Here is a 25,071-nt window from a genome sequence, read left to right as displayed (position 1 = left end):
TCATTTGAAAATATAAATGTATATTTTAAATTTAGCTTTGTAGGTAGAAGTAGTGCCGTTTGCAAGGGCAATTTCTTCCTGGTGATATTTATGTATAAATTTCAAATTCTTTCTTTTAATATACACATTAACACATTCCTTCATCAAATATTTTTGATCACCTATTGTGTAGCACATACTGTTCTATAGGTTGAGGGTAAAGAGGTGAGGAATACAGATCTCACATAGAGTTTGAAAATGTTATCTCCTTACAAAGTGCTAAGCCTGATCTCTGAATTTGTGTGCTTCAAAAACTGTGTGTGTGTATATTATTATAAGAAAGTTGAACAATGCACACATACAAATAAGATGATTTCAGATGGTAGTAAGTGTTCAGAAGAATTCTGAGTAGAGTGATGGAATAGAAAATGCTGGGAGGAGAGAGAGAGGGAGACTAGTTTTGAGAATTGTTTAGCATAAGTCTCTCCAAGGAGGTGCCAGTCAAGTGAGGGTTGCCAGATTTAGCAAATAAAAATACATAATGCCAATTAAACTCAAATGTCAGATAAACAAGGAATACTTTTCTAGCATAAGTATATCCTCTGCAATATATGGGACACATTTGTACTAAAAACACAAATGTGTTTTAATATGAAATTCAAGTTTGAGTGGGCATGATGTATTTTATCTGGCAATCTTAAATCAAGCTGAGATCTGACAGGCAAGAAGGAGTTTGCAGGTGAGTTTTCCAGGCAGAGGGGAAAGTGAGTGCATATGTATGAACTAACTGTGGTAGCAAAGGGCAACCCTTACAAAAATACAGATGCCCCTCAATTTGTGATGGAGTTACCTCCCAATAAACCCATAATAAGTTGAAAACATTGTAACAGAAATGCAATTTATACACCTAAACTGCCAACATTTTAGCTTGGCCAAATCTACCTTAAATATGTTCAGAATACTTAATTAGCCTACAGTTGGGCAAAATCATCTAACATGAAGCCTATTTTATAAGAAAGTGTTGATTACCTCATGTAACTTATTGAATACTGTATTGAAAGTGAAAAACAGAATGGTTGTTTGGGTACTCAAAGTATGGCTTCTCCTGAGTGCATATTGCTTCTGTGCCATTGTCAAGTCAAAAAATCTTAAGTTGAACCATTAACTTACATAAGTTGGGGACAATCTGTACTCAATTTAAAATAGCCTAATTTGCAACTAGGTTAGTAAAGAAGCTATTACTGACATTTAAAAATAATTTCATAGCGGGGTCATATGAAATGAAAGATTATGAAATGCTTTTACATATTTGTAGCTCTTCTTAACTGAGTGAGAAATGGAGAATGTTGTCAAAGGAACAGGGTCCACTGGAAAGAAACTTCAAGCTTGTGTATTAGTATCTCTTCTTAATTGAATATCAACCAGAACTAAGATAAACCATTCTGATATTAAAATATAATTTGATTGGAAATTTTAATTATAATTACATCAAACTGGTTCTTGGAAATACACACACACACACACACACACACACACACACACACACACACACACACCCCTTTTACTCCAGGGGGAGAGGAACTTGAGTTAAAGAGAGTAAAAGCTTGCCCAAACTAATTTTCAGAACCTACATCTAATTTCTTAGACATGTGCACTTCTCATAAGTTCATATTGCTGCCCATTCTCTTATTATCACATCAGTTTAAGTAAAAATTACAGCAATCCTGTAGCATGATAAATCATCAACTTGTGATTTCCAAAATAAGTTCTAGTAACTACTTAAGTTACTAATGCCTATAGATTAATATAAATATATCATTTAAAGCTTTTTTTCTACATAAAGAAACTACTTCAGGTTGGTTGCTAAAAAACTGATTATTTCAATTGTTTTGTGAGAAAATGTTTTGTATTCCATAGCAACTGAATTTGCTGATTAGTTTTTATGCTAGACAATAGAATGGCACACAAAAACACAGTAATCTTAACTTGCACAGTTTCCTCAAGCCACAACAGCATAACTAAAGGTAATCTTTACATTAATGTTCTATGGACATATATCTTACATGAATTGCTAACAACTAGCTATGAACTATGTCATATGCGCAACTAAAGTGATTGTTAGTAATATTTTACTAACACTATAAATTATGAGGAAAGTGAGGTAATAGAGATCTATGTTAACTATTTTAATTGTATTTTAGGAGAAAATTATTTATCTTAAATTTAGGTTCTTTGTTGAAATTCTAGTTCAATTAAAAATCTCATTAATACATGTTGCCACATTTTGATCTCAGCAGTATCTGTCAAGATAAATTAAGATTGTTTTATAATTCTCTGGCCAAGAATTTCATCAGGTAGGTTCATTATCTGCTGTTCAAGCTGGTTAGTTTATCTGATTAAAGCCCAGGACTCATGACAACAAGGTCAGGGTTTCAGTTGTGTCTCTGGGTTAATTTACCTTGACTTCCATTTACATTTGAAATCCTGAACAAGTTCTTACAAATCTGTGGGTCACCAAAGATTAGGCATCCGGTCAGACCAGGACCAGTGGATTGCCACTATCAGAAAAGCAGCTCTATCTCATGGCTTTGATGGCATTTGGCTTGTACACACTACATAAGCATTTGCTTAATCTGATGATCTGCATCAACTCCCGTAATATTTAGTGTTCATTAGTGAGTTTTGCTTTTCTAGGTCTATTGTGGTCAAAGATATTTGGGAAATAAATTGTAATTTCAATTTTGAATTAACTTTGTTCAAATAAAATTTCTTAAGAATGGGCATTTATCTTTACATTAAAGCCAATAGGAATTATCTAAATACTGCTAATGCCAGTTAGTTTGGAGATAGCAGTTTTGTTGTGGATCTTGACCCCAGCCCTAGTCCTTGCTGTTGGAGGAGCTCCATTCTGCTTTAAGGTATCTCCCAACCATTTTTAGAAATCTCCAGGGGCGGTCCGCAATGCTTATGAATATAGCCTACTTCGTCTTCTTTTGGGTAACTTCTAATGTGGCACTGAGAGGCAAGGACTCCCCATGGCCCCAGTGCCTCTGATGTTTGCTGAGACCCATCAGATGGAGCTGCTGGGCATAATCTGGCCTTGCAGCTGCTCCATTTCTGACCCCAGGGGAGAAAGTGCTCTTGAAATTCTCTCCTCTAACCTTTTGTAATATTCTGATATACAAGCTTGAGAGCAGTGCTAGTTGATAAATATTTTAAAATAAACAGCTCTTTCTTTTTAGTTTCAAGGTTTTTATTTTATTTTAGTTTTTGAGACATACTCTTGCTCTGTCACCAAGGATGGAGTGCAGTGGTGTGATCTCAGCTCACTGCAACCTCTGCCTCCCGGGTTCAAGCGATTCTCATGCCTCAGCTTCCTGAGTAGCTGGGATTATAGGTGCATGCCACCACATCCAGCTCATTTTTTTTTTGTATTTTAGTAGAGATGGGGTTTCACCATGTTGGCCAGGCTGGTTTTGAACTCCTGGCCTCAAGTGATTAGCCCCTCCCTCCACGTCCCCTATGCCCCCTTCCCCACCTTCGGCCTCCCAAAGTGCTAGAATTACAGGTATGAGCCACTGTGCCTGGCCTAGTTTTCAGGTTTTTAATCTCAGCCTTTCAGTGGTGTGGCTGTGGCCAGCTTGCCAGCTAGGAGCTTGAAATCAGTCATGGAGTTTTTACCTTATGATAATCACCAAAAGCTACAAATCAGGACTTTTTTTTCCTTAGAGAGCCATTTACCAACATACCACTGGCTCTTCCCCTGCCTCTTATACCCTTCTCCCCGAGACTCTGGAATGTGACCACAAAAATGGGAAAATAATTAGGCTGATATTACAAAATATTACAAATAAATTTGTAACTACAATACAGTATAGCAACATAATAGGGACACTAAATCAGGAAATACCAAGGTTCCTGCAGTTTCTTCTGCTTTAAATAAAACAATATAATGATTTCAACTATTCACTTTCTATGTGCTATAAAGTTCAAATAAATAAATGGGATAATACCATTTTCCCAGTCCTGGCTGAATCTTAGGCATCAATCTATTTCCTTAGGGCCTCCCTTTCTTACAAGGTTCCTAAGTTTTTTTTATGAAAACAGAATCCATGTGGTTTCCCTACCCCAACAAAGGTTCCAGACCCTCTCTACCTCACACATGGCATCAACACAATTTTAGCTATAAACCTGATACCTTTAGAATCTTGGTTCCCTAAGGGAGATAGATACAGGGACCCATCTGTGTACCACCACCCCCAGCACATATTTTACAGTTATTCAGACACACCTAAAACATAAGGTAAGTGCGGTGTAGGATCTCAACTATGACAACCAGAGGCAAGTGACACACTTTCATTATTAACTGCAATGAACCATTTACCAACCTGCTAATTGCTTTCTCCTCAATCTCCTCCCATTTCTTGTACCATTTATGTCAGGGAATTGAATAGGATGAAGAAATCACTTTAGTACTTTGGTACTGGAGAAGAGCCATATCATTCTTAGACAGGGTCTTGCTTTGTCGCCCAGGCAGGAGTGCAGTGGCATGATTATGGCTGCTCATGGAGCCTTGACCTCCCAGGCTCAAGAGTCTTCCCACCTCCGCCTCCCGTGTAGCTGATACTACATGTATGCACTACTATACTTAGCTAATGTTTTAATTTTTATTTTTTGTAGAGATGGGGTCTTATCATTGCCCAGGCTCATCTTGAATTCCTGGTCTCAAGTGATTCTCCCACCTCAGCCTCCTAAAGTGCTGAGATTATAGGCATGAGCCACTGCACCTGGCTCCATATCACATTTTTTTCTTTTTTCCAGACAGCTGGAGGGCAGTGGTGCCATCCTCTGCCTCCTGGGTTCAAACTATTCTCCCACCTCAGCCTCCCAGGTAGCTGGGACTACAGGTGTGCACCACCATGCCCAGCTAATTTTTGTATTTTGGGTAGAGACGTGGTTTCACCACGTTGGCCAGACTGGTCTTGAACTCCTGAGCTCAGGCGATATGCCCACCCCAGCTTCCACAGTGCTGGGATTATAGGCGTGAGCCACTGTGTTTGGCCCCATATTACTCTTTAAAATAAATTAGAATACAAAATATTACAAATAAATTTGTAACTACAATACAGTATAGCAACATAATAGGGACACTAAATCAGGAAATACCAAGGTTCCTGCAGTTTCTTCTACTTTAAATAAAACGTTATAATAACTTCAACTGTTCACTTTATATGTGCTATACAGTTCAAAGCAACCTCATGCCTCTCCCTGAATGGTAGGAAGTTAAAATGTGGACTTTGCCACTGCACTTTGACCCTGTTAATTAACATTGTGTAGGCAGCATCCATACTCATTATGTACTATGTCCATAAGGTAAGCATCTTCCAAAAGTAAAAATCAGTGTTATTAGCAAAGCCTTGTTTTCAACAGAGATTTATTGAATAGCCATGCTAAAGAGGGATAAAGTGAGAAATGAGATGGACCCTGTCCTCAAGGAGCTTTGGTCTTGATGAAGCATATAATCAAATTGTTGCAACGCATAGTGTAAGGGCCAGAGCAGAGGAATGTGCAGAGAGGATGGGAGCCTACAGGCGAGGAGGGACTTGAATCTGCCGGGAAGCAGAACAAGTAAGTTTTCCAAAGTCTGTGCAAAGGTTTTGCAGCCACAATTTAACTTGATCTCAAAACTGTTTTTACACCCTATAAAAAGAGCAGGTATAGATGGAAGATGAACAATCAGCGATGACCATTAATTATCCCTTCCTATTTCCGCGCTCCACAGTGCTGATGCCATCAGCTCTCTGAGCCCTGGCTTTGTTCCTAATGCATTTTTTTTTTCTTTAATATTGGGTGCTGGCCAGGCACGGTCACTCACTCCTGTAATCCCAGCATTTTGGGAGGCCAAGACGGGCAGATCACTTGAGGTCAGGAGTTCAAGACCAGACTGGCAAAAATGGTGAAACCCCATCTCTACTAAAAATGCAAAAATTAGGTGGGCTTGGTGGTACATGCCTGTAATTCTAGCTACTCAGGAGGCTGAGGCAGGAGAATTGCTTTAGCCCAGGAGATGGAAGTTGCAATGAGCCAACATCATGCTACTGTACTCCAGCCTGAGTGAAGGAGTGAGATTGTCTCAAAAAAAAAAAAAAAAAAAAAAAAAAAAAAAAAAAAAATTGGGTGCTGAGGCCAAAGTGACTAGCTTGTATTCTACTAATAACCTTCCAAGAGCTGTGCTATATAGTTCTATTAAATTATCTTTTAGCCTTCTTTTTATTTAGAATTATAGTTCCTAACTTTTCAAAATTACTCTTTGCACATATTTTCCTTCCTTTTAAAATGAAAAGGGAACTTTATCCTGATGTTAGGATTGATCATATAATCTACATTAAAACAAAAACAAAAGTCTGGCTGGGCACAGTGGCTCACACTTGTAATCCTAGCACTTTGGGAGACCAAGGCGGATGGATCACCTGAGGTCTGGAGTTCGAGACCAGCCTGGTCAACACGGTGAAACCCCGTCTCTACTAAACATACAAAAATTAGCTGGGCATGGTGGTGGGCACCTATAATCCCAGCTACTCAGGAGGCTGAGGCGGGAGAATTGCTTGAACCCAGGGAGCGGAGGTTGCAGTGAGCCAAGATCCTGCCACTGCACTCCAGCCTAGGTGACAGAGTGAGACTCAGTCTCAAAACAAAACAAAACAAAACAAACATCCTCCCAAAATAGAAATATGTGACTGCCAAAGTACAGTACAGTAAGACCTCTCCACACATGACTGAATAAACTCTTCAGAACATTGTGGAGAAGAATTTAGATTGGGCTGTCAATGTCCTGCCTAGTTAATTAGAGTGTACACACTTCCTTCAGTAGAATAGCATGTTCTTTTGCAAGGATATGTTTCTGAAAGAGGATCTTTAAACAGCACAAGGATCCACTGTTTTCTATTCCTTAATGATTTGGGAGGAACAAATTGTTAATGTATGTAGGCCAAGTATGTTTTCTTAGCATGCTTTGTTTTATGCATTAATTATTCCTTAGTTATTTATTTAGTTTGATTCCTTCCAGGACTGATTTCTTTTCAACAAAAGGACAAATGCTAATTCAAATCACTTCGGAAATGACCTAAAAGTCATTAGAAATATCTTGAGTGGAGTTAACACAGCATATATAACTGTTTAGGAAGTTTTCATAATTAACTAATAAACCATTCTCTTTAAATCTGTAAAGAACAAACAGGTAACTTCAGAGGTCTTATCTCTGTAAACCTTACATTATTATTACCTGGCATTAACTTACAACAAACAAACAAACAAAACCCCACCCAGAAAACTTCATTATCCCCATCCTCTTCCGCATTGTTATAGTATGAATTCTTGGTAGATGTAGCTGCAGGCACTAGCAAATGACTTTCTCAGAGGACTACCCGGAGAAAACTTAGCTACAAAGTGCCCAAGCAAAGTGCCCAATCTTCAGGTTTTGAAGGACTACTGTGTTGCTGCTGGTGTGTGTGTGTGTGTGTGTGTGTGTGTGTGTGTGTGTGTGTGTGTTGCTAGCAACTTATCAGTTTCCCTAAGATTTTCCAAAAAAAAAAAATATTTTTAAGTAGCATTTGATAAACATGTCTACATTAATTATGAAGAGAACTAGATGGTAAGGATCCTAAAACAGTGGAATGTGTTTCTGAGAGTGACAACAGAATCAGCTACCCATCCTTTAAAAGGAGAATTTATATCCTTTTAATAACAGAATAATAGTAGGGTGATTCAGGGGAAGTCCTTCAAGAGACAAAGTAATGCAGAGTGACCACTCCGAGTTTCTTCGAATATAAAATTCCATAACTTATTTTTCTTAAAATTTTTCACACCTAGTGCAAGGCCTAGGGTTTTTAATTTAACAAGCTGAAAAAGTCTATTTAGTTCCTTCTAAACAACAGTTAGCAAGCTTTAGTAAGACAGAAGTCTGGAAATTGTTTTTCAGCCAGGGGCCAGGCCTTGTACACCTGATTTCTGAACAATGTGAACTTCAACAATGTGAACAATGTGAACCTCAGTGGAACCGTAAAATGTTACCAAATAGAAAAAGTGCTATGACCCAATTTGTCTGTACACATGTACTATTTACTTTACAACCTTGGCGCTTGATAAATAGGAAGTGTCTCATCCTGTTTTCTGGGTTGGCAGTGTTTGCCATTCAGGTAGAATACATGTAGGTCGAATCTCATATTGTGCTAAATCACAGCATTCTGAAAAACTTGGGACCTTGTGAAAGGTCATATCTCAAAACAGTTACTGTTTCAAATAAATGTGCCATTTTATAAAATTATACCTACTGTATCAGAAAAAAATGTTCTCTCATGTGAGTGACATTTTATGACTGCCGTTTGTAGGGAATAGGGCATTCTCACATAGCAAGGCTGAAGAATGGTTTTGTAAGCTGAGAGTATTTTCTGAATGATAAATGTGGTAGAACTTGAAGATGCTCCTGTGGGAAGAGACTCTCCCCCCACAGCTGGAGAGTTTCCTTATAAAAGTGGAACCTGCATTATTATGAAAAAAGTAACCACTGAATTATAGTTGTAGCATTAAGGAGATTTTCCATATATTTCAAACTTGCAGGCATCTTTAGTCACAGCTTTTCACCTTGTTAGAGTTGAACTTTCTGGATCATCTGGCCCAATAGCCAGCCTTTTATTTTACATCTGTGGAAACTGAGGCTGAGATATTGAGCTTCTAGTTATTATAGGACTAGGAATAGTATTCTCCCTTCCCTCCCCCATTCTTTATCCAATTCACTTTCTCAGCTCACTGAAACCTCTGCCTCCCGGGTTCAAGCGATTCTCCTGTCTCAGCCTCCTGAGTAGCTGGGATTACAGGCACCTGCCACCACGCCTGGCTACGTTTTGTAGTTTTAGTAGAGACTGGGTTGCACCATGTTGGCCAGGCTGGTCTGAAACTCCTGACCTCAAGTGATCCACTGGCCTCGGCCTCCCAAAGTGTTGGGATTACAGGTTTGAGCCACTGTGCCCAGCCTCAGTACACCAATCTTTTAAAGAAATTTCCTAAATAACCATCTAGAGGTGGGAAAAAGAATAATAAAATTCTGTCTCTGGACAAACAAACGGAACTGAGGCTTTATTTACTCTTCACAATAAATTACATTCTGAACAATCTTCCTCCAGAAAAGTAACCTTTAAATTGCATGAGGAAATTTAAATCAAGATCAAAGATGGAAGTCTTGGTTGCAGGTATCAGGACAAATTTTTAGCTACTGGTCAAGAAGCAGCTTCGGATCTGAGACCTTGGAGATTGCTAAAGCCACATTCTTCCAGCCTGCTTTTTGATGGGCACCCCAAGAATGCGCCAATCCAGAAGTAAGATGCAGAGAAGAATCTAATCCCCTAATTTTCCCCCTTTGGGCTTCTCTGAACCCTGTGGTAGGGATGAGAGTTAAACTCCAGGAAGTTAGAAGCTTGCTGAATCGCTGAGCAGCCTCAGGTGACTTTCCCCGAAAGGGATGCCAGGGCGCGGCGGGGAGTTTGCAAGCACCTGTTCCTCAGTGCTAGTGGGCTGGGGAGTGGGGTCCTAGCAGCAGGGACTGGAGGTGAGCTGAGGCAGATAAGGGACGGGAGCCTTGTGGCGAAAAGTGACCCACCTGTGGGAGAGGCGCTTCCGAGGAGGAAGCGTCCAGCGCAGCCGGTGCGTGCCGCGGGCCGGGCGGGTAGAGAGAAGTTTCGCTGCGCCTGCAGCTCAGTGCTGGGGCTTGTGGCTCTCGCTGTTATAAGAAGCCAGAGAAGGGCGGGACGGTCCGCGAAATTTCGCAAGAGTAGCGGAGAGGAACTTGTTTCCTGGAAGAGTTCAAGCTGAGAATCCCAGCTGGAAGGACCGGAACTTCTATACTCCGGTGCTGCTGATGGTGCCGCTGCCCTCCGGGAAGCGGGGATTTTAAGGGTTTCACCGGAGACTTGGCATCTGTGCATCCCAGGGTGATTGAGGTTTGGAGAGGTCTAGGAATCCCCCTTTCCTAAAGGAGCAAGAAGGATCTCTTTGAGTAGCTGAGAAAACAGCACCTGGACTAGGCTTCTAGGCAATTCTTTTGCCATCTTAGTTTATAGAAAAGGTGGTATCTTTAAGGTGGTATCTTTCCGCTCTGCCTGGAAGCCATGGGTTCTTATGGGGCTCATGACTTGGAAGATCTTGAGTTTTCAGGTCTTAATTTAGGTAGATTAAAGAAATAAAACAAATGAAAGAGGGATAGGGATACCTTATGATATATATGCAAGTGGATTTGTGTGTCTTTCTACATAGTAGATCAAAAACCACAGCCATGGTTGTTTAAGATTGAAATAATCCTGATAACCTATGGGGTAAAGCATCCCCACACTCCCAAACTCTGTAATCTAAATCCCAGAGTCTTCTCAATGATCTCCACCCAGCCACAAGTCTTAAATTCCATAGTATACACTTGCCAAGCTCCAGAGGCCCACTCACATGGGAGGCCTGTTCCTTCCATGGAAGGGGGTTGTTAAGTCAACTTTCCCTTTGTCTGGATTGCAACTCTCCTCATAGCTTCTTGTGGGGTCGGTCAGACCCCATGTCTTTCAAGAAGTCTTTTCTGAGCCATTGGTTGCAATTAATATTTTCTTTCTCTAGACAGTAGTTTATACTTTTAGCATAGTAATTATTGTCTTTCAAAAGAGTTATTATCATGTATGTGTCTCTTGTTCCGGACTGCAGTCTTTGAGGAATGACACCCTAGTCTTTTCAGGCTGGAATTCTTCACAACACCTAGCAAAATGCATTACTTAACAATGGGAATTTATTCTGAGGAATGCCTCATTAAGCAATTTATGAAATATATTCTGAGGAATGTCTCATCAAGCAATTTCGTCATTGTGTGAACATCGTAGAGTGCACTTGCACAAACCTAGATGGTATCACCTACTACACGCCTAGGCTAGATGGTATATAGTCGATTGCTCCTAGTCTACAAACCTGTGCAGTGTGCTACTTACTGTACTGAATACTGTAATCAGTTGTGACACAATGGTAAGTATTTGTGTATCTAAGCATAGAAATGGTATAGTAAAAATGTGGTATAAAAGATAAAAAATGGTATACCTGTGTGGAACACTTACTATGAATGGAGCTTGCAGGACTGGAAGTTGCTCTGGGTGAGTGAATGAGTGAGCGTGAAGGCCTAGGATATTACTGTACACTACTGTAGACTCTATAAACACTACATTTAGGCTACGCTAGTATAAGAAATTTTTTTTTCTTCAGTAGTAAATTACCCTTAGCTTACTGTAACATTTTTACTTTTTAAACTTTTAGGTTTTAAAAAACTTTTTGACTGTTTTGTAATAACACAGCTTAAAACACATATTGTATACTGTGTACAAAATAGTTTTTGTCTTTATATCCTTATTCTATAAGCTTTATTCTGTTTTTAAAAGTTTTAAAAAAATGAAGACACAGACACACATACTAGCATAGACCTACACAGAATCAAGATATGCGATATCACTGTCTTCCACCTGTATGTCTTTTGTTACTGAAATGTCCTCAGGGGCAGTAACATGCATGGAGCTGTCTTCTGTGATAGCAATGCCTTTTTCTGGAATACCTGCTGAAAGACCTTCCTGAGGCTGTTTTACAGTTAACTTTTAAAAAATACAAGTAGAAGGAGTACACTCAAAAATAATTTTAAAAGTACATATAATAAGTACATAAGCTAGTAACATAGCCATTTATTTTCATTATCAAGTATTATATACTGTACATAATTGTATGTGCTATACTCCTATATGACTGGCAGTGTAGTAGGTTTCTTTACACCAGCATCACCACAAATGCAAGTAGTGTATTGCTCTGTGATGTTACAACAGCTACAGTGTCCCTAGGCAAGAGGAATTTTTCAGCTCCATTATAATTTTATGAGACCGTTATTATATATGCAGTGCATCATTGACCAAAACATTGTTAGGTGGTGCATGAGTGTAATTGGCACTTAATATTTATTGCACTCATTAATTAATAAATCTACTGTCAATTATTATATTTTGCAAAAAGTTCATCCGGTAGTATTCTTTGGCTGGGGAAGAACTTAAAATATTCATTGATTTTATAGCATCTGATTTTCCCAGTTTGCAGACTAATAGGCAGAAGAGGGGTATGCACCCATGGAAGAAGTTCTTCTGCGTGTCCCTAAGAGTCTTCGTAGATGATCAACACAGTTTTGGAGACTTGACCCTTGTCTACCATTTGGTTTTAAGCCTTGATGGGCGCAGAAGCTTGATAAGCACACTGAGCCTGAAACAACCAAAATGGTGACTTGTTAGTTGTTAATGGAATATAAAACAAATAGTTACTGTAAAATACAGTTGCTAAGGGCACCAGACATTATGGCCATTACATTCTCTCCATGTGGACATATCCTGTGGAAGCTATTTTATATGCAGAAGACTGGTGGATAAACAGAGGAGTGAGTTATAAAATTCCAAGGTTTACTGACATCTGGTTAAGAGAGTACCTACATCAATGCATGCCATTTAGAAGTAGAAGCCAGGGTCTGTGGACCAGGTCACTCTGGTTTCTCGCTGGTGTTTGGATCCACTATGAGTTGACATAATGGGCAACCATATTCTCAAATGCATCCTCCAAGTAATAACGGAATCATTGCTTTATAAACATTATTATTAGGTGGATAAAAAATTTTGAAATGTGATTTTTATGAGAGGCAGATATATTTCAGTTATGTAAGTTCTTTTCTTTGCCAAAGGCAACTGGAGTCCTAGAAAAGGAAGATTAAATTACTGGGATATGAAGGATGGGAAAAAAATGCCTTTATTAGTGCAAAACTTAAGAGGCACTTGACATATTTATCTTGTGGTTTAAAGATTGATTTTCCCCTTGGGCCTAGGAGGGACACACAATTCATAACTCTCCTAGTCTTTCTGTAAACCCTTGCCATAGGGGAAAATTAAGTTTCCCAAAGATGCCAGCAACCTGAGTACCCAAGGATTTCCTGTTGGCAGGTTTCATCCTTCTTCCTGTAGTTTTATACTCAGAGCTCCAGATAAACCTTCCCAGATGTTGTGCACCACCAAAGGTTCTTACTTAGGGATTTCCACATTTACTGTGCCCCTGGGTCTTTCCTGTTACTTCCTCTCTCCTCTTCCTACTATGTCAAAGGCCCCAAATGGCAGAATTTAGTCAAACTGATGAAGTAGGCCTAGAGCCAGTGTTCATTAAATGTTATTAAGTGATTGAATAAACGTTACCTTTAACACTTTTGTATCTCCCTTTCAATGTCATTTTTCTCCTTTTCTCCTTTCTCCCCAGTAAAGGAGAAAAATAGTGCTCCCCTCTGCACTATTTTGTGTCTTGGGCATTTATCCCTCTTCCCCAAGGCCTCTCCTTACAGTGTTCCACACCTTCTTATGGGGTGGGAGGGAAATTTCAACAGGTGCCGGACCAGGAGGTGATTGACTTGATGGTCTATAATTAGCATATATATGCGAATCTCTTATTGACTTAAAGATTTGCCCTCTAGCTGTTTTTGAAAAAAAAATTTTTTTTTGAAAGCTTCCTAGAGATGTCTCTGTCTAACCCCCAAAAATGAATCTCTATGGCAGAGATTTCAGGCACTCTGGGAGATATATTTGAGTATTGGTGTAAGGAATATTTTGTCTTTTGCTTACCTATCATCCAGGACCAGGACTAAGTGAAGTGAGTGAGGAGGCTAGGGAACCAAATTTGTGGAGGTGCTCACTCTCAAAACCCAGTCTGCATGAACCTGAAAATAAATGGCTTCTTAAATGTTGCTCCTTTGGTGCCTCACTTGCCTGCTCTAGTCCTGGTCCTGCAGCATCCATTTCTCTTTGCTAATTATATCTTCATTTTCCTTTGATAAATGCCCTTGTACAATCTTGATTCACGTGGTTCAAGTTGAACAGACAACACTACTGGGGTTCCAGGATCAGGCACCTGACTTAGGCCTGGTCATTCAAAGCATAAAGCCTTGTCCACAGTGATTGGTTCAGTGATGGCATATGACCTGAGTTGGGCCAATAGGAATCTTTCCTGGAACAACCTGGGAAGCAGCACACTCTTTACAAAGGGTTGTGGAACTGCTAGAAAGCAAGCCTGGGTCACCGCGAGGAGAAAGTCAGCATGAGAAAGAGGCCACTTCAGGAGAAGAGAGAGCGAAGAGATGAGAAAAGACAGATTTCTGCAATTGTTAGAGTGCTGTATCTGAAGAAAGCTGTATACTCTGGGCTTTTTAGTGACATTAGTCAATAACTGAATGTCTGTTATTTGTATAAAATGGGATTGGGTAGGAGGAGAAAGGCACCTGCTCAGTCAGACTTCTGTGATTGTAATGCCTACTGAGGTGACTTCATCACAACATGCGGTCAGAATGAGGAAGGCATTTGTTAAAAAAACAAAGCAAAACAAAAATCTTTCTGAGTTTTCTTGTAGTAGTTTTGGGACTTGGATAAATAATCAATTTCTGTGACTGAAGTTTTTCAGCGAATTCCTGGGATATTCAGAAATTCATTTTCCTGTCTCAGGAAACTTTTTTTCTACTTCTTTCCTATTCTAGTGGGGGTGGACAGATAGAATCCTTCTCCTCCATTTTCCTGAAAGTGCAAAGGATATAGTGAAGAAACCAGGCCACTGACCTGGTTTTAACCAATTTCTAGGACTCCTGCCAACACAGACCAGGAAGCAAAACCAAACAATATTTTGCTACCCACCTGTACCCAAAAAAGCACTGATGGGAAAATACGTCAGACACTGACAGTATTGGAGTCTGAACTAGGGATAATGTCAGGAATGACAATAAAGAACTTAAAAATAAAACCTAAAGAACTTGACTTTAGGTTCAAGAGAAGGTTGAAGAGGAAGAGTTGAGTATGTGGGTTAAGTGAATAATAATATTTTAAAACATCACTGACAAAGCCTAGAAGTGACAGACAGCTGCGGCTACTTCTGGAAACTGAAAATAGGCAAGGAAACCCTTTCCTCTTAATCTGGGTCTCTGACTCCCTGGGTTACAAGGTCTGTGTTAATTTTGGAGGCTTCTAAGGCACTGGTAGGGCTATGGACTGACTATCACCAATAGGAATCTGGAGGTGGCCCAAGACCACACCTGCTGACCTCAGAAGAGGTCACTTAAGTACAATGTTACCAAAGAACAAGATGTGCAAAATAGTTTGAAGAGATGGAGAAATATTTGAGTTAATTTTTTGATAAATGCAGCTGGTATTAACAGAGATGTTCTTTCTGTAATTCGAAAACTGAAGATATGTCATCTCCTTTCACCCCAGCCTGCTGGTACGCACTATGATATATCTAGCTGCTAGTAGAACTATGAATCAATAGTTGAGTGATAGTTACTGTTAGTACTGGAAGTATTATTGGCAACGGCAATTCCAGTCCAGGCAATTTGTGCCTAGTGCCAGTAAAGAAAGGTTACTTAGATTTTTCACGTGCTAAAGAGGAGACAAAAATAAATTTAAAAAAATTAGAGTGAATGTAATCCTGGTCACTTTCAAATAGAATTAGCAGGGAAAGTGGTATCAAACCAATCATAGAAGGAAAAGCAAAGGACAAGAATACTGAAAATATGAGGCTATTTTTTTCTTCATTTTCTAACTGTGGAGATCAATTAGTTGCTAAAAGTTATTTTCTTTCTTGGGGTTTCTTTAAAGATAATTATATACATTATTTTTATGCTGATAGTATTAACTATAGATGATTCTATAGTACCAAATACAGATGATTTATGTTCACAGAATGTTTGCTAAACAATTGATTTAGTTACTATAGATTGTTTTACATTACATAACACTTTAGTTTGAATAATTAAAATATGTAAAGAATTGATGCAAAATTCAAGATATAAAAGGGGTATGTTGAAAAGCTGTTTTCTGCAGACATTGAGCTCTCCTGTCTGGAGGCAGCCATGTTGATGATTTACTGGGCTCCTTTCATAGACAGACTATGCATATAAAAGCATATATATTTGTTCTTAAAAATTACAAATGGTGGCCAGGCATGGTGGCTCATGTCTGTAATCCCAGCCATGTGGGAGGCCAAGGTGAGCAAATAGCTTAAGCCCAGGAGTTTGAGACCAGCCTGGGCACAAAACTAGCACAAAAAGCACAAAAACTAGCCAGGTGTGATGGCACATGCCTGTAGTCCCAGTTACTCAAGAGGATGAGGTGGGAGGATCGCTTGAAGCTGGGAGGTCGAGGCTGCAGTGAGCTGTGTTCGTGCCACTGCACTCAAGCCTGGGTGACAGAGCAAGACCCTGTCTCAAAAACAACAACAACAACAAAAATAGAAGTGGAAGCCTACTAGTCACATTCTTCTACACCTTCCTTCTTTTCAGTTAACACTGTAACTTAGATATCATTCACAATAGAGTGGTCAAGGCAGTCCTATGTCAAACCGCACGCATCCATGCCCACCTCCTTCACTTGCTCCCCTTTACTCTGCTCTTCATTATTTCCATGGCACTCATTACCTTCTGACATACTGTCCTTTATTTATTTATTACATTTAGTGTTTTTCTTTCCTCTGGAACTCAAAATCCATGAGGACAAAGATATTTTGGGGTAATTTTCACCCTACTGTATATGTACCACTTACAACGGTGACCAGCACATAGTAGGGTCTCAATAAATATGTTGAATGAGTGAATGAATGGTTTGAAGGGAAAATGATGGACTGGTAGAAACCTATAAAAGAAGTATGCAGAAATATAAGATCTTTGAAACCATTCATGTCAAAAATGTATTGGCGAGGTTAAATCAGTGCTTCCCTAGCTAAAGCAGAATGTTCAAGTAACTGCCTCTACTGATTGCCAGTTTGTGCTTAAATTTATTCAGAAAAGGCCAGATGCCTTCAGCTACTTTATCTCTTGCTATTCCCAGGGTTCTGCTTTTTTTCTTCAGACTCCTTTTTAATCTATAACATTTTCATTTAATTACTTCTTTCCCAACTCCATATCTCCTATGTCTGTAACAGCATTCTGTGAAAATATAATAGAGTTCCTAAGCCCTTTTTTTTTGGAAAGGATCTCTGTAGTGAGATATTGCTTACTAGGTCCCAGGAGTCAGCTGTTATAAACAGTCTGTGGAAGAATGTGCAGCATGCATTATATAGAAGGAAGTGGAGACTTCCCTCTTCATATTACAGAACTGTACAGCAGCCGCTGAAAGAGTTTTGATGCCTCAGAGCTGTCATCTCATTTTGTGTGTGTAATGACTACAGGAAAGAGGATGTGGACATGTACTATCAATTGGTGTAAGTAAAAAAAAAAAAACATTTTTAGCAGTAAAAAAAGGAAGTGAAGAAAAACAAAACAAATGGCTTATTCTACCAGTCCTCTTTAGATATCTGCTTTGGTTGGGCTATTTGCTATTTGGGAATAGTCTTAATTTGTGCTTTCTTGCATTTTGTATAGCAGTGATTATATCATAGATTTTACACATGAGAAAGGCCACACAGGAAAGAATCTTTAGAAGCAGGGGGAGGTAGGTTATAAACTTTTATGTTATTCAAATGTGAATTAATTAAAACTCCAAATCAGAACTACTTTAACATTGAAATTAAATTCTGGGCCATTCATAACTTTATGACTATCCCACAAGAAGATTGTTCATAGGCAAGAGAAGTATCTTAATTGAAAACTAGAAATTTAAATACAGAAATTTGTCAAATCTTGTCAAAATCCATTGGCTAGAAATAAAGGATTATTATTGTCAGTGGTTGACTTCTGTCAGCCTTGGTGCCCCCTTTTCCTCCTCAAAGAGTAAAGCTTCACTTGTCTAGAGGGAAGGAAGACAAGGAAAGGACACAAGAAATCCAAACAGATTCAGTCAAGTTCATGGACTTCAATCTAGGTATGCCCTCAAGGCTCTCACTAAGAAATCCTTTAGTTAGTTCTAAGAAGTCTAGTTTTCAGCCTCCTGTGCCTGAACAGAACAGAGGTAAAAGACAGGAAAATTCTAAAAAGCAGACTTAAGGACTCCAAACACAATTGTCTAGGATAACTTACTGTACAAGCAAAACAATCAGGAGATACTTAGGAAATTACCATATATATCATACCAGAATTAATTTTTATGTTGATCATCTTTTATGACCAGAAAAAAACAGAATTGTTTAGTCTACATCAATAATATAAAAAATGGGGTAAGGCCGAGCCGGTGGCTCACGCCTGTAATCTCAGAACTTTGGGAGGCCAAGGTGGGCGGATCACGATATCAGGAGATTGAGACTATCCTGGCTAACACGGTGAAACCCCGTCTCTATTAAAAGTACAAAACATTAGCCGGACATGGTGGCGGGCGCCTGTAGTCCCAGCTACTCAGGAGGCTGAGGCAGGAGAATGGTGTGAACTGGGGAGGTGGATCTTGCAGTGAGCCAAGATCGTACCACTACAGTCCAGCCTGGGAGACAGCAAGACTCCATCTCAAAAAAAAAAAAAAAAAAAAGAAAAAAGAAAAAAAAGAAATGTTGTAAAAATAATCTTAATAGCATTTCCATCTCAAATGATTGTAAAGTAATAAAAAATACAATGTCAGTTTTTGATATGGATCTTTTTTATCCACCTTCCTTCTCACTTAGATGCTATTCATATGGTCACAGCATCTACCTTTTCCTTACTAATAGCTGCCCCACTTTCATTTCAAATGTCTCATTTTCTGTTCATTCTCTCTTATCCATCCAGCTCACTTACCCTGCTTATCCCAGTCTTGCAAGTTACCAAAGTCTTCTAATCCCCTGACTTTGTTGTTTAGTTTTTATACTCATCATATTCATCACATTCTCTATCTTTCACTTCCTTCTTACCAGCTGTGATTTCACATACTGTCATGATGATTTTCTTACAGATGCTTCTTGATTTCCTTGGCCATCTCTTTGCCACTTTCTTGCCTGGCAAAATTTCAACACAGTTATATTGAAGTGACTGCCTACTTTGCATCTTCACCCAAGCAGCTAAATGTTACTGGAGAAGATAAAATAATTGTTGCTAGCTTTAGTTATTTCAAAACCGTGACCACAAATGTCAGGGCATATTACACTTAGTGGCATCCTACTATACCTGTGGAACATATTCCATTTCTAACTCTCTAGAATGATTTCTCAAACCTCTTCTAGTTCCTTTACCGCTCACTCACTCACAGGTTATGATCCCACCATAATCTCATTTTCCCACCTCTAGTTCTACTAGCTCACTATATTCATGCCCACATACTCTTCCAACTCTCGTTGCTCTAAGGCAATTCCCTCCTGATGTGCTTTGGATTCCCACCCCATACCATCATAAAGAATTCACTCCTCCAGACCAGATGCAGTGGTTCATGCTTGTGATCCTAGCACTTTGGGACGCAGAGGTGGGAGGGTCACTTGAGGTTAGGATTTCTAGAGCAACCTGGCCAACATGGTGAAACTTTGTCTCCCCTAAAAATACAAAAATTAGCCGGGCGTGGTGGCATACGTCTGTGATCCCAGCTACTTGGGAGGCTGAGGCAATAGAATTGCTTGGACCTAGGAGGTGGAGGCTGCAGCGAGTGGAGATTGTGCCACTGTGCTCCAGCCTGGGTGACAGAGGGAGACTGTCTAAACAACAACAACAACAACAACAACAACAACAACAACAACAACAATTCACTCCTCCCATTTCCCCCGCTTTTTCAGTTGTCAGTTTATTCCTTTCCACTGGGCCATATCTAACAGTGTGCCACGGTAACTTAATGCACCAACCTTGAACATTCTATCACAGGATGTTTGCCTGTTGCAGTTGCTATTGCTTCTGCTTGGAAAGCTCTTTGCTCAGTTCTACTAGTGGCTACCTCATTATTCTGGTCTCAGCTAAACTTCCCTACTAGTGGCCTTTACGGGTCTTCTTAGTTCAAATTAGCTCTTTCATCCACCACTTTTCAAGCAGGCCTCGTATGTCACATTACACAATTTTATTTTATTTTTTCACATTATGGAAGTATCTTATTTTTTATCAATGTGTTCATGTTTTGTTTTGTTTCATTTTTCACTGGAGTATAAGCTCCTTGACAGTAGGAACTGTCTCTTCTTTATTGTTGTAGAACATGCCTGGCATACAATAATAGATATTTAATAAATACTGATAGACTGATGGATTGACTATTTAATGGTAGTAATGTCAATGATTTGGATGATTTAGGCTGGACATGGTACCTCACACATGTAATCCCAGCACTTTTTGAGGCTGAGGTGGGCTGATTACTTGAGGTCAGGAGTTCAAGACCAGCCTGGCCAACATGGTGAAACCCCGTCTCTACTAAAAATACAAAATTTAGCCCAGCATGGTGGTGGGCGCCTATAGTCCCAGCTGCTAGGGAGACTGAGGCAGGAGAATTGCTTGAACCTGGGAGGCAGATGTTGCTGTGAGCTGAGATCGTGCCGCTGCACTCCAGCCTGGGCAACAGAGTGAGACTCTGTCTAAAAAAATAAATAAATAAAATAAAATAATTTGGAAGATTTTGTTCCCCAACAATGCTGAACAGAATATGTATTACTGTATTTACTCCTTCAGACAAACCTATTTCTATAAGGGTAGTGAATAATTACAATACCAACACTACTACTAATAAAAGTGCTTATATAGAACTTCCTATATGCCAGATACTCTTCTGAACACTTTATACATATTAACTTATTTAAGCAACAGCCTTGTGAAGCAGATATGATTATAAATTCTATTTTACAAATGAGGAAACTGGGGCACATTACAATTAGGTGCTCCCCTCACTGGGGTTTCATAGTTGCTTCAATGCAAAAAATATTGAGTCAGGTTTATCTTACATGAATTCCTTCAGCAGCCTCACATGTGTAAGTGGTACTTTCCATAAGAAGGAACAACTATTTATAGGAAGTATTAGGAAATATGGAGACTACCATTGATTGCAGATTTACCAAGAACTGTGCTAGGCATTGTGGGAGCTACCTAAGAAGAATAAAACAGAATCCTTCCTAGAAAGACGTAGTATTCTTCTATGTATAATTGTAAGTCTAAGAAGGACTATACATCTATAAAGAACTGCATAATATCACTAAATACAATGAACAGATAGGTTGATAAAGTATTTATACCTTTGCATGCTTACTTCTGATTTTTAGATGACAATATGCTTTCTATTTTGAAGGCATGGAAATATTTGTGAAGTTGGATATGTGGATAAAGGCCACATCATCATACATTGGCCCCTAGATTTTAAAATCTTAAGATATGTGAAAAGTATTGGATCAAAAAATGAATATCTCTATTTGGGCATCATGCGGTCTGCCCTTTCTGAAGAATGTGACCTCAAGTATTAGTGGCTATTCCTAGTTCAGATACCATTTTTTTCCCTTGTGTTACATTAAATCTTTTCTCCAATTATTTTAGGTTAATTGTAAACATAAAAACATTCATTTAGAAGAAGTGGCTACATGCCAGTAGATGAACTATAAATTACTTAAAACACAAAGAGTTAATTTAAGCATAAATATAGGCAACATATTTTAAACCCTTCAGTAATATCTCCAGTGTGGGTTAGCCTATTTCACTAGAGAATTGGGAACACCCTTAGGCAGTTGTGACTAAGGAGACGTCTGTGTTTATCTTGTTTTTATACCCTATAGTGGCCCACACCCTTTCGTGCTGGTCTAGACACATCTAATTTAAGAGGTAATTGCTGAGAATTCCTGGTTTGTGTTTATAATTTCTCAGAGTTACACCCCTAAAATATTTTAACTTTCTGTCTTAGCTACAGATTATACCAACTCCATTTTTATTCTGTAGCTATATATATTCCCTATGATTTTTGTACAGATCTGCAAATGTCAGTAATTACGTGCAGTTTTAAAAAATAGTATTATCTACTAATAGTGTTGTCAATTGAGAAAAATAACGAGACAAGTCTTAATCATTTTAGGAGATTTATTTGCCAAAGTTAAGGACACGCCCGGGAGACAGGTCTATGCCTTTCTCTGAAGATGATTTTGCGGACTCCAAATTTAAAGAGGTAAGGGAGGGATATTGAGAAGTACACAATTTTCTTTTTTCTTTTCTTTGAGACTGAGTCTTACTCTGTCGCCCAGCCTAGAGTGCAGTGGTGTGATCTTGGCTTACTGAAACCTCCACCTTCTGGGTTCAAGCGATTCTCATGCCTTAGCCTGCTAAGTAGCTGAGATGACAGATGTGCACCACCATGCGCGGCTAATTTTTGTATTTTTAGTAGAGACAGGGTTTTGCCATGTTGGCCAGGCTGGTCTCGAACTCCTTGGCTCATGTGATCTGCCCACCTTGGTCTCCTAAAGTGCTGAGATTACAGGCATGAGCCACTGTGCCTAGCCACGAAGTACACATTTTTTCATGTAGGAGGTGGATAGGGGAAAATAGTCATTCTTGGCTTTGTCTGGCTCAGTGAATCTGCATTTTTACATAAGATAACAAACACAAATGGAGCTGGGGAACAATCAAATATGCATTTGTGCCAGGTGAGCACACCTCTCTGAGGTGCTTAAAACAGTGACCGCACTCTCCGTATAACTCCTTAACATCACCAGCATTTGCTGTCCTGATCTCCTCTGCTTTTCCTGTGGGATTTTAGTCGTATTTCCCCCATCTATTTATTCCTAAACGTGGACCCTCCTCGAGGGTCCTTCAATGTATGCATCCCGTACAGCCTACAGAACTATGAGCCAATTAAACCTCTTTTCTTTATAAATTACCCAGTTTCAGGTATTTCTTTATAGCGATGTGAGAACAGATGAATACAGGCTTCATGGTGGGAAAACAGACAAAAACTGACTCCCCTATTTACTAGCTATGTGGCTTGGGGCAAGTCACTAAACTTGACTAATACCTCACGTGATTACTGGAGGAATCAAATGAGATTATATTATGAAAATATACCATGTAAATGGAAGAGAACTATGCAATAGATGTTTATTGTTATTATTGACATACTTGGTCAGTCTGGTATGATACCTCTAAGAACATGGGAATGAAGAAATTAAGAATTTTCTCTTTATAGATACATTGTAAAATTAGTCCTTGTGAAGGGCAGGAGGTCTTCTAGGCCAGAAAGACTGACCTCTATTATATTTGAATATATTAATTTATCTAATAAGTGAATGTACCAATCAGAAAGGGGATGAGTCAGACCGAAATCTTGATTGATGATAGATTCAATCAATTATAACTCCAATGCTACTTCCTTCAAGAACTCTCTGATTATTTAATCTACAGTAGCCTTTGTTTCTGAACTCCTATGTAATTTGTTAAACTCCTTGTCCAACTGTTATACTAAAAAAAAATGTCATTAGCAGGGTTGGATCGACAGAAAGACAAGAACATAAATACCTTTTGAGTACATAAAATGCATTTTACTTATAGTAATAATGTAGTAGAAAACACTGTTTTGATAAATGATAGCAAGATCAGCAGCATCATCTGAGACAAAGATTCAAACTTCCTGTGACTTTATCTAGCCAGGGGTTACACAGCTGTGAGCGCAGATTACAAGTCCTTTTGCAAGCGTAACTTGTCCCCTTCCATGCCCAATGCTTATGTATAAGGCTAGAGAAGTCTTATACATTGTCTAGTCTGGATATGTTCTTGGTACTTCTTCACTTGGTCCAGGTATACCTCTTCAACCTCAGCATTATTTGATGAAAAATACAATTGTGGCAGTACGTTCATTCATTATTCTGAGACTCTTGAGACTAATTCAGCTGATCCAACCACATTCTTGAACTCAGATCTGTAGAGGCAGAATAGGCATCAGTATCCCAGAATTCTTTGGATACACACTAAGAAACTCTTAAACCATCTAAAAGATTTCCCCCTAGAATTATTAAATCACTTTAACAAAAACATAGAGCCTTATAATATTCATTGGTGTGCTATATCCCTCATAGATTATACATTTATAGAAAGAAGAGATTATACTTTATTTTTAAATCTTCCATGTACCCAGCATAAAGCCTTGTGTATAACTATAAAAACAGAAAATTATTAACACATAAATCTTCATTATTAACATCTAAAACATGGATGCCTACTTAATCCTTTTGCCTTTCCTATTTTCTGAAGACTCCTACTTGTTCTTTAAAACACTTTGATCATTTATTACCTTGTGTGTGACATCTTCCTGACATTCTGCAAGAAGCTAGTCAGCACCCTCTCCCATCATATCCTCAATGGCACTTTAGACAGCTTTACAAGGACTGTTTTAACTGTGTTGTAATAACATGTTCTCCACCAGACTGTGAATTTGTCTAAGGCTTGGACCATGATTTATTCATTTTTGTGAAGAAGTCTTTTCCAGTGGTGACAAGTAGGGCATGGCATTGAGACTGTTCATCATAAGTGCTTATTTAAGGAATGAGTCCCTAGGTGCTCCCTTCCCATGAGTGCATGGTATTGTAATGGAACCTCCAGCGGTGTGATTAGTATGTCCTCTTATGTAGAAAACCAACATAACAGTGGGTAAAAATATGGGCTCCAGAACTACATTAGTTGGGTTGAATTCTGGATCTGCTACTTACTAGCTGTGTGACTAGGGTAAGTTACTTAGCTTCTCTGTGCCTCAGTTTCTTTGACTGTAACATGGAATATTAATATCTCACAGAGTTGTATTAAATGAGATAATATTTGTAAGGTTCCCAGTAGATGTTGGCAATTATTATTAGAGAATTTTTTCAGTACATGGCTACTGAATTTAGTAAATTGGTGGGTTGGGGGGGGAAAGAATGGAATCAGGTATTTTGCCTCATTTTAAGAATGACTTTACTTATTTTTTCCTTCCATTAGTTTCCTCTCATGTTTTTACCTTTCCCTTCCTCTTCTTACTTTTCTAATCCTGTTCCATTTCTTCCTCTTAAATCGAGTGGCAGGAGGTGTTAGTGATAATCAGTGTCAGAATTGGAAGTTGAAAAAGCAATCATTCTTGGAAGTCACTAGATTAAGCAGAGTAGACTATAGTAATAATAAGAATTTGATATGTAGGAGTCATTTGGAAAGGATTCCTGGATGTGGGCCTAAAAGGC

The 25,071-nt window shown here is 38.9% G+C and overlaps 1 protein-coding gene across 1 annotated transcript in view; it reads right to left on the bottom strand.

Moving 5' to 3' along the window:
- Positions 1–9,756, bottom strand: part of STEAP4 (STEAP4 metalloreductase) — a 28,192-nt gene extending 18,436 nt beyond the window's left edge. The window contains exon 1 of the mRNA XM_023226582.2: positions 9,632–9,756. The gene's annotated coding sequence lies outside the window, so the exon portion shown is untranslated. The remainder of the gene's footprint in view (positions 1–9,631) is intronic.
- Between the last annotated feature and the right edge of the window lie 15,315 nt (positions 9,757–25,071).

The sequence above is a fragment of the Piliocolobus tephrosceles genome, chromosome 8 (genome assembly GCF_002776525.5).
Source record: "Piliocolobus tephrosceles isolate RC106 chromosome 8, ASM277652v3, whole genome shotgun sequence".
Lineage (NCBI taxonomy): Eukaryota > Metazoa > Chordata > Mammalia > Primates > Cercopithecidae > Piliocolobus > Piliocolobus tephrosceles.
Note: the sequence above shows the minus strand (reverse complement) of the source record. Positions and strands in the feature narration are given on the sequence as shown.